This window comes from Egretta garzetta, unplaced genomic scaffold, assembly GCF_000687185.1.
Source record: "Egretta garzetta isolate BGI_Z169 unplaced genomic scaffold, ASM68718v1 scaffold388, whole genome shotgun sequence".
NCBI classification, from domain to species: Eukaryota; Metazoa; Chordata; class Aves; order Pelecaniformes; family Ardeidae; genus Egretta; species Egretta garzetta.
The window spans coordinates 1176124-1187641 of NW_009260610.1; positions in this window are offsets into that span (position 1 = coordinate 1176124).

Here is an 11518-nt window from a genome sequence, read left to right on the forward strand (position 1 = left end):
AGGAATGCCCTTATCTTTGCACATGACTTAATGGAGACAAATGTCTGACTTGGGCAGGTTTGTGGAGACCTTCATGGACACACACCTACACAAGATGTCATTTCAGAAATGTTTAGCAGGTGGGGAAGAAAAATCCTCTATTGCCTCTGGCACAGTTGCTGCAGCTGAATTCTTTTGCCAAGTTGTCAGCCCCAACCTCTCCAAAAAGGGATGGACTACTCATTGTCTTGCACTTGCTAAATTCATTTCCGTTGCTGCTAAATAGATGAAAGGCAAGGAAAATGTGTCAGAGCGGGTGGAAAAGTTGTTATTAAATCAGCTGGCTCCAACTTCACACACAGGTACTGGGTGATCTCATTGGGTGATTAGATGCCATACTGGTCTGAGGATGGAAAGAAGCAGATTTTCTTCTACAAGACTTTAGGAATAAAAATCACCATAATAATACAAATGGGAATTAATGGGAGTCATTTGCATCTACAAACGATGGAAGAATATTTCGCATTTTCAGGTTAATTTCATATTCACGGTGGAGAAACTGAGGAAAAGAGAAGGTGAACGATTAGGTCAGGAAGCCCTGCTGCCAGCTGGGGATGGCACTGGTGGATTCACACCAGCAGACCCCATTTTCTCTGAAAGAGACTTCTGCGTACAGAGGGAAAACATTATTAGCAGAGCAATATAAGCCAGATGAAAATAGCTCATGAGCGTGAGTCATCCCACTTGTGCCTGCTTCCTATTCCATTGTGAGCCACGCTTGAGAAACACCGTAAAGGAGCACATCAGCAAGAGAAAAGATCTCCCTCGAACCCATTAGCTTGAATGCAAAGCCAGTCCTACTTAGGCATCTATAGGAGCACCTGTCATGTTTGTTCAGCTCAGGGAACATCTGTGGTCTTGGGGCTGAAGGGTGAAAGTCTTATACCAGGAAGCATATACGCACATACGCATGGTTAGCTAAGCGTGTACATGTTCCCAGGCAAAGCTGGCTTGAGTGTAAGGTCAGGGGGGTTAAGTTGCTATCACAAAATAAACTGCCTATTACACAGTATGCAGCTTCCCAGCCCTGGAAGGCAGGAAGCTCTGCCGCTCATGGAGGGGAGGTGTTTCTCCAGGGTCAACATTGCATTGGGAGCCTCATCCTTCATAAAGATGGGACTGAAAGGAAGCAATTATTAAAGGCTTGCTGTCAAATTGAACCAAAGCTCCCTGTGCTGGTGCCACCAAGGTGTTTCCTATTCAATAATCTCATTAATGAGATGGATAATGGAATGGATTGAATTTATTAAACATGGAGATGATACCAGCCTGGGAGAGGCTGCAACACATTGGAGTACAGGATGAAAGCTCAAGATTATCATGACAAATTGGAGAAATGGTCTGAGGAAGAAAAAAAAATCAATTAATTCAGTAAAAGTAAGTGTGGAGTGCTACATTTAAAGTATTGTACTGAAATAATGAACCACACAAATACAAGGTAGGAAATTAATTTCTCTGCAATCCTTCCGCAGAAGAGGATCTGGGCCTCATAGTAGATTAGAAACTGAATATGAGGCAACATAACTGTGAAAAAAAAAAAAAAGGAAAGCATTATGCTGGGAAGTAAAAACACAAGCACTGGAAGTAAAACAGGTGAAATAGATCTGTCATTTTAGTCAGTTCTGGTAAAACTCTAGCTTAGGTAATCTTTCCACCTTCAGCACCACACTTTGACTGGTGAAAGTCCAAAGAGGGTTAGTTATCTGGAAATGAAGGCTCTTGAGGGAAGACTAGGTAAAAAAAACCAAACCAAAACCAGGCTGCATAATTCTGAAAAGGCTTAAAGAGACAGATTGTGGTCGTCTCCAGAAGAAGTTTACTGAAAGGGATAGAACAGATTGTTTCTGTGTTCACTGGTAATAAAACAAGGAGCTGTGGGTTTACTCCTCAGTAAAGCAAATTTTAGGCCAGACTTAAAAAAACCTTTTGACCTGGAAAGATAGTTTAACACTGGAGTAGATTTCCTGGAGAGACTAGAAAAAGTAAAATAAGAAGGCACAGGGGCATAGTATCTATCAGGAATGGTTTAGGCCTAGTTGACCCTGCAGTGGGCCAGGGGAATGAAATAGTAGAGATCATGACATCCCTTGCTTCCTTGGATCTAGTACATTTTGTGACAGAAAGTGGATTATACAAGAAACAGAGAGCTGTTGCTGACCATCAAGTGATCCCTTTGGGGTAAGGAATCAGAAAGACTTTCCCAGGCAGGGCTGACTGCAGCCAGCATGTGTGAGAGTTGCTATGGGTCCTCTAAACATTTATCTTTCTTCAAGTGTATTTTGAGATGAGAAAGTGTCCCAAAATCATGAAGTGCTATTCAAGTCTAAAAATCTATGCCGTAGATGACACCTGTTTTCTAATAAAGGAATTTGTTGATATTTGTTTTGGTTTAACCTGGCAGGCAGCTAAACACCACACAGCCGTTTGCTCACTTCCCCCTGCCCTGGGGGAGAGAATCAGGAAAAAAAAGTGAAATTCATGGGTTGAGATAAAGACAGTTTAATAGGACAGAAAAGGAAGGGAAAATAACAATAATAATAATAATAGTAATAACAATAGTAATAGAATAAATAAGTGATGCACAATGCAATTGCTCACCACCCACTGACTGATGCTGAGACAGTTCCTGAGCAGCGGTCCCTGCCCCCCAGCCAACTCCCCCCAGTTCATATACTGAGCATGGCGTCATATGGTGTGGGATACCCCTGTGGCCAGTTGGGGTCAGCTGTCCCAGCTGTGCCCCCTCCCAGCTTCTTGTGCACCTGGCAGAGCAGGGGAAGCTGAAAAGCCCTTGACTGCTGAGCCCTGCTATAGCAACAACCAAACCATCAGTGTGTTATCAACATTCTTCTAGTACTAAATCCAAAACACAGCACTGTGTCAGCTACTAGGAAGAAAATTAACCCAATCCCAGCTGAAACCAGGACAATATTCTTGAACATCTCCAAAAGTTCTTTTTCCATGTGTGATCAAATACAGAATATGAATATTGCTTTTATGAATACAATCTCAACTTGTTATTTTTTATGGTAGTGCATAAGCTGCAGAATTAATGCAGACAGGTTTCCTAAAGCTCTCTGATAACTGTGTCTGGTTTAATCCACTTTGTGTCATAACCTGTACCAGATGCAAGCAAAACAATGGACCAGATGAGGTGGATGCCCACCAACAGAGCAACTAGATTTATAGCTATAATTAGCAGCAGAGATATCAAAAGAAATAATAAACCATTACAGGCCTGGGCACTAGGAACAAAAAAGAAGTCAAATTAGCAGGAAGAGGGTCCTCGAGAAGTGTCTGCAAAGAGATGGTGGGCTGGGGTGGCCTGAGAAATGCAGAGACGGAGGAGGCAAGTATACAAGCTGCCTTCCAGGCCAGGCAAGGAGTAGTCCAACTAGCTTAGCACAAATAAGATGTCACATTTAGAGGGAGATGCTTGTTTAGGCTTTGTTTTGCCTTTCTGACATGAAACTACTAACGATTCCAGACCTTTTGCCCAGAAGATAAAGCTTTATTTTGAAAAGACTATAATGTGTCACTGCAAGCCTCTTTGTTCTGTGTTACTGATGGCATGGTAAGGGCGGTTTTCTAGGACATCTGAGATGGGCTGAAATACCCCACAAGAACCGAGGAACAACAGTGAAAAATACCTGCAAGTTAAAGATATTGAACTATGTAAAAAAATTACAAGTTTGCAATGACATGAGACAAAGAGCAAAGAAAAATACCAAAAAATATCTATCTATACATACAATGTTATTTTTATTCAGTGGTTCAGCAACACCTGTTATAATAGAGTATGTGAAAAGCATTGGGATATCTGGGACTTTAAATAGCTTTTTCCATCACAGTCAACTTATGGACAGAGTTTCCTTGATTTAGAAAGGAAACAGGGCATAGCTGGATAAAGCAGACAGGCAAATGGACAATTTATCAAAATGTTATGCACTCAACTAGATAAAAAATATTAATTTGTAACCGGGCTATTAAGAACTGTCAAGCTTCAAGTCAGGTTGGCAATCCTCAAGTTTGAGAATTCAATTTGTAGTCTGCAACATTAAATTAAAAAGTCCCCCTTTGTGTCAGTCTTCACTAATATTTGTAGATATAGCAGGGATGTCTGGCATCAGTGAGCGTGCTTCTCAGTTATTGCTCTTCTTGGCTTACAACAAGGTTGAGAAGGAAGCAGAAATACAAAGTTGTCTCTTCTGCTTGAAGTTTTTAATATTCGGAGACACTGCAGAGGCCTGTCTAGACCCCCGGTCAGACATGACCCACACTCACTGCATGGTCCCTGAGCACCGCTCTATTCCTCTGCGAAGACAAGACCTGAGAGGGTGACATGGGCACTTCTCTGCTGTCAGACATCTCCCATGGCCAGGAAGGTAGAAATAGAGAGCCAAATTTTTCCTTCTTCTGTTTGTTGCAAAGAGGTAAATAGCTACAGGTCCTCCAAATCCAGTGACAAGAGGCAGTTCCACAGATACCATGTAGACTGGGTAAGAGGGAGCACAAAGGGGGAAAGAGGGAGCCTTTCTCCTGTGTGCCTTTGTGATGGGTCCTCCCACAAACTGCTGAGTTGTCTTTAGTAAATGTTTGGGTAGTCGATGGGCTCATCAAACCCTCTTGCACGGCTGGCAACTGATTTATCCATAGGTATAAGGAGTAGGTGAAGATTTGCAACATCAACATCATTCTTGCATTTGTGAGCTCTAGAATTAAATTGTAAACACATTTAGGGTCCTTGCTGGGTGTTCATGACAGCCTTTACATGCATAATTTTAAAAAACAAATGCTTTTATTTTTGTACACAAAAGCTAACAAACAAGGTGATATCAAACACTTATCTACACTGGGCAAAACATGGCATGGCAGCTCTAGTTTGTGCTAGCTTTTGCAGGGACTCTGGGAGCATTCAATACTTCATGGGAAGGGGAAACTCTTTGGTGTGTGCAGGAATGACTCTTACCTTGGGAATAATGGGTCTATCCCCACCAGCACTTTATAAAACTCTCTAAAACCTTCTTTTACCATTCCGCCCTAACACTGCTGTGTAGTAGCAGCATAACAAGTTATTACCATTACTTACTACTTACTGTGAGACATTTCCAGAGATATTTTTTTAAATGCCAAAACCCATTAGAATTTTCTTGTGTTTGTCCATGCTCTCAGTGGAAAAAATGATAAAAATCTTTTCAAGGTAATTTTTCTGTTTTTCAATGTATAGCAATTGAATATTTGTAACTTTTTAATATTATCTAAGTAATGAACATCTTACATTGTTCTTGTTTTATACAATAGTCTTCCCTTAAACTTTCATTGTTTTATATGTACAAGTATGTGCGCACATACACGGAAGCACATCTACTACAAAAAATTTATGCTGAGATCTCCACCAGCTAAAAAGCATTTGAGTTGACATATGTGTATAAAAAAGTTACATTCTCATCACAGATTCCAAGACAACTGTCTTGGAGACTGCCATCTTCTCTTACTTGCCTAAGGGACAGTAAAAGCAGTGGGGCAGCTTGTTTTCCATGGCTCTTTTGATCTGTAGTGTCTTAGCTGAATTCACCCAGATGATGGCATCTGCCACAGTGGCTATCCAGTGTACTCCCAAATTTCTCTGTAAAGACTGAATGAACACTCTTAGAAAACACAGAAGTGTTTTTCATGGGATCTAGCAGTCGAGGGTGCAAGCCAGAGGCCACAAGGAGCCACAGCCATTATTTGGCAGTTTCGGGGATGGGGACAGCGCGAGTCCTTGGGTGCACAGCATTCAAGTCTTGCTATGAGGTCAGCCATGGCCATGCTACTGCAGCGGGTGGGAGAGCACGCGGCACTCTCTTAGCTGCCGTGCTGTCACCTCTACCTCCTGGTAGCCCTGGGGCAATGGCGCTTCTTGGGCTCTGGAGTGAAAAGTACGCTTCTCCCACAGATAGCTTGCAGAGAGCTTGATGATAACACTATATCAGCAACATACTGACTTAGTACTTACTGTCTAATTTTATCCCTGCAGATCCAGTAGCTGATTCCTTAACTCCTTTTCAGGTAAACCTTCCATTAATTCCCACTCGACTTTATTCTGAGTGATATTGATGAGATACCTCACCTTTTGTGGAAACACCATATCTCTATTATATCTGCTGCCAAGAGTCCTCCAGAGAAAGAAACCTTTAGAGCTAGGTTCCCTGCTAGGGGACACTGGTGCAACTCCATTGCTTTCAATAAAGCTCTTCCAGTTAGAACCAGCAAACTCGGTACATGCTGGAGGAAATGGTGAGGAAGAGGATGGTTATTATTCTTAATTCCTATAAAATTTCCTACATGAATATCCAATTTCTAGGTCCTCTCACAGACAAGACAGCTCTGTGTGACAATGCCTTCCTACAAAATTTTAATTTAATATATAAAATGTCACCATCACTGTTTTTTACCAGGCTAGTACATATCTCATATGATATACAGATGTATAAATGTATGTATATAATAAATTAAAAAGGACAGTAACCATTAAAAACATATTATCTGGCTATGGTCAAAGTTAACTTTGATTACATCCAGGGCAAAATCATATTTAATATCATGCTGGTTAAAATATGTAATGCAGTTTCCCAAAATAAACAGAGCCTGCATCTACAGGAAATTCTGAATTAAGGCTTTCTCTCAACCTTTAGAAATCAGTTTCTCTTTTATACATAAAATTGAATATTAGTATGAAAAGAAAAATTACATAGCAACCACAACTGAGACTGTATCAATTCTGTATTCTACTTTTCTGTGCAATGCATGCTTATAGTTACATGATTAGGCTTAATCATTTCTGAAGAAATGCACTCTTAACAATTATATTCTTACAGAGCCTTTCAAAGTTGCATATGTAAAAATACTAAAAATAATTACCCAAAGAAATAGCTGCATCCAAATAATCCCACAACTGGTAATAAAGGAATTCTGAAATTAGTCTTGTGATGGCTGGTGAAATCACAAGACTAATTTCAGAATTCCTTTAATAAAGTTTAAAAACCACAATGATAATTTACATTTGTTCTTTTAAATGTAACAAACCCTTTATTTTTGACAAGATGGATGACATTTTAAAAATCATTCCTCATCTATCCATAACAAACTCTCTGCCTCTGAGACTCAGGATGAATATTACTGTGAATTTAAACAGGAGCCAAATTATGGCAAAAAAAATTGCATTGTTGCAAATCCCATCCCCACATAATCTTCTCCCCATTTTTTTTTTGTGGAGCATCTGGTGATGACAGTAAGTAAATGCTAAATACCTATTGCTGAATCGCATTCTATTGAGATCAAGTTATAAACCTCACATGGAAAACATGGGTCATGCACATTTAGCTGATACTGCTCAACGTCTGGCTGTCTTTTTGAGGGGTTATCTAAGGGATGGGAAGGGCTGAGAAGCAGCTTGTGCAGGAGGCAGAAGCTCTGAGGAGGCCTTGCAGGGGACAATTCCTGGTGACCCATCAAAGAGCAAAGGCAATAAAATGGTGTTAGCAAAGTGCAAGGAGCTGCCAGATAGAGCTGGCAGAGCCCTCACAGAAGAAGGCTTGAAACTGGAGAGCCAAGAGGGGGAAGCAAGCAGGAAGAAGAGAGAAGAAATGACAGGCCTCAATAGCTCAAGAGTCTACTAGAGCCGTGGTCAGCTGTAGGGCAGCCTCTGCGCAAATCAGTCTGTTGGCAATGGTCTACGGGCCAGTAGCCATCTAGGCTCTTGTCTCCTCCCTGGAGCGAGAAATGGTTATCAGACCTGAGTGACTGCAGTGGGTGACTGGAAAAGTACTTAGGGAGGTTCATGAGAAAACCCACTGTGCAGGGCTACTGTATCCAGATATTGGGGCCACTACTACCTGCAAACTGGGAGTTGTTTGAAGAATGGAGGGATCCGCCAAGTGTGAGTTGGAGGGTGATCTAGCACATCATACTCCAGCAGTAAACCAATTTTGAAGTCTGTACACTCTTAAGCTAGGAATCAAATGGAAGCCAGCATAGAGAAAAAAAAAAGCCACAAAAACTACACCTACTTTCAAAGAGTTCTGTTTTTTAATCCATGTGAAAGACTCTATTCACTATTTTGCCCATATTGAATTGGATCATGACTAGCAGGTGGGAGGAAATGCAGAAAATTTTGTTATAAGCTCTGTGTATAAAACTCTGATTTCAAGCACATTTTCTCCCATGCAGGCTCAGGAGTTATGACTGATTCAGAAATTAAGGTTTAGAAAATGATGAAACATTTGGATGTGTGTACAGTCTATTGACAAAGGCGAAAAGTAGCCTATTTTAATAATTTTTCCTGAAGACTGGAAATTGAGAGTAATATTTTAAAGAAAGGACTCAATTAAATTAAAATGAACATGGAGTGGAGTAAAAACCCAGGCTTTAACCATGCCCCTTACGGCTCATTTCCTCAATAGCAGGGATAAGTGCATTATTCCACAGTAACTCATTATGTTTTCTACCTCCCTCTGTTCCTCTGCATTGTGAGTGTCATTACTTATGTTCTCTTCTGCTGTTAGACCCTGAAATACACTGGGGGTGGGGGTGCAGGCAGAAGGTTGTTAACTGCCTGCCTGATCTTCCGCCTGTCCTGTGAGGAACTGAGAGCAAGTTGCTAGAAGGGAGCCAGTCACAGAAATACAGAGGCTTTGGGGTTTTCAAAGTCTCATGTGTGATGAGAACCCATCAGAAACAAGAGAGCGAGAGAGATCCTCCTCCCTGGGACAAGTAGCTTTTAGAAGTTGACTAAGGAGTTGAGACACCCATGGTCTTCCTCCCTGAAAATGCCGCTAATGGACATGGGCTGTGCTTGTAAGACTCTGAAGCTGTTGTTTGCAGATTAGGCTTAAACTACTATCCCCAGGGCAAAGTGCAGATGAAATGTTTTCACTGGTTGGCCTTGTGTATTAGGGAGCCTTTTCTTTTCCTCTGTTGTCAGAAAGGCAATGTTTCACATGATCCTGTTGAGACCTTAGAGTGGCAGAGGCATATGAATACCAGCTGGGAAAACACCTAAATATGAAGACCATATGGGCACAAGTCTAGTTTGTGATTTTAAAAGAGTTTTCACTGAATAGCCAAGAGAAAAACGTGATTTTGCCCCTCCTTTAACAAAGCCGAGGGAATAAGGTGCAAGGTCACTTTCCTTAGAAAAATAAAAAATAAAAGATAGAAAATGTGACAGTCTTTGAAAAATCATACAGCTGATAGTGACATTGCTGTTGTGCTGGCTCCCAGTCCAAGTAAGGTTCAGTGTTGGCTTTATCAAGATGAGCTCCCTGGAGAGTGGAAGAGGAATAATAGGCCAGGCCATCTATATATCTAGCTTTGGACTTAAAAAAAAAAGCATCAGCAAGTTTTGCTTACACAGATCTCATGGGAGTGCTTTGAGTTTAGGATTATACCTTTTGGGACATGTCTTTAGAAGATGACAGTTATGTCTCTTTGTCTGATGGATAAAATATGTTGATATAGGGAGCACTTGGCTGTGCATATTGCTGATGCTGGCATTTTGAATACACCCTGAAGCATGCAGGGTACACTGAAATGCACAGCACTCTGCAGCACGTCTCACTCCCTTTAAAAGACTGGATCAGCCACAAGCCTTACAGGAAGGAAGGAAGACGTATATCTGGGATGTGACCTGGGGAACAGCTTGATGGAAATCTTGGCTGATGACAAGCTGTCCCTACTACCAGAACCCATGGCTGATCTATGGATAGCCTAGAGAGGACCAAAGACTGAGCAAGGCTGGGACATGCCATCTGTGGGAGATGATTATGATACCTGAAAACAGCCCTGAAAAGGTGAGAACTAAGCTGAGATGCCAGAGGCGGCTTTGGATGAGATTCATTATCGACACCAGCATCAAAACAACATAGAACTAAATTTGATGGTCATGGAGAAATTGTGAAAGGGTTAGTAAGCTGATAAAGGTGGAGAAGGAAAATACTGTGAAAGGAAAGATCTCATCTCCCCATACAGAGCACAACTAGTTTTATTAAGACTATGAATTCCAGCCATTATTTATTTATGCATATAATTTGCTAAAGGGTAAATCTAGACAAGACAAGGACTTCATGTTATCATTATTGGTACGCTAATTGAAATATTTTGTTTTGTTTCTGATTGCTGTCTGAATTATGTGACAGAGAGCTGTATGCTTGTGCCAGGTTGTTCGATGGGCTATTGAATTAGCTCAGCATTACAAGACAGCAGCATTCCAGCCTTCTTCAATCTTTTCCCCTTCTTCAGTACTTCCTGCTACATTTGTCTGAATCTGCTCTTGCTCAAGGTATTGACACAGAAAAGCAAGTTTCGCCAAGGTTATTTCCTTATGCCTAATAAATTCTAAAACCTCTAAATGCATTGGTCTTCAGGTGAGTTTTCTTCTGGTTTAAAGAGAAAAGAAGTAATTCAAGTACAAGATCTTTCCTCCTTGTTTTGCGTGGTATTAATTTAATTTCCAGAGTAAATCTTTTCACCAACCGCTCTGTCACACATAGGCACCATCAAAACTGTTGAAGCCTGTGAATCTTAATGGACTCAGTACCTCCTGCTTATATTTGGCAACTGCATATTTAAGGAGAGAGGTCTGGGAATTTCTCAAGGACAGGAATTTTATTTGAAAGTGCCCTTTCACAGGAAAAGGACACACAGATACCAGAAATCCAGCCCTGCCTGCCCCAGAATCATTACTGCCATAGCTGATCAATTTGGGAAGAAGTTTGCTCCCACTTCAAGTCTCATCTTGCCCAATTCAGCTGCAGCCCAGCTGACTGTATGATGAGCTCAATTGAGATACGGCAGGTCTCCAGTTTCGAGATCTTTGGCTGGCAAAAAAAGATTTTAATCCAAGTCTAGATTACAGTCTAAACGAATGAGCCTCAAAACCTACCACTGCTCTGGGTGCTCAGCAAATGTTACAAGTTCTGCAACCTTCATCCACAGTCAACATCACACGTTGGCATCCATGGTCCCTTAATTCTGAGTTTTTCTCTACTGTCTTAGGGGAGCACCTGAAAATGTTTCCCTTCCTTCCACTCCCACTCTGGCAGTCCTGCAAGGTGAGACTACTGATCAATCAGATGATCTGCTGCTATAGGTGTAGTCATATTCACCTTTAATAAAACTATACTGATCCTACTGGGGATCTGACTTCTAAGCGCATTTGAATACTAGAGTTTTCTGCTGGAAACAGTAACTTCTGGCAATGGTAAGTACAACTCGAACAGCTATCAGACTGTCCTTGACCTGGAGCTTGCTTTTTGGAAATGATGGACTCTCAGTTCTCTCATCAGTACTCAAAATATTGGATTTTGCTGATGGGAAAACCATGATCAAAAAGGTAAGTAGGTGTAGGGGGGGTGCAAACATAAAGGCATGTTCCTGTGAGCAAGGCCTGAGGCATGTACACACCTTGACTGATACCCTCCCTTAAATTAAATCAACT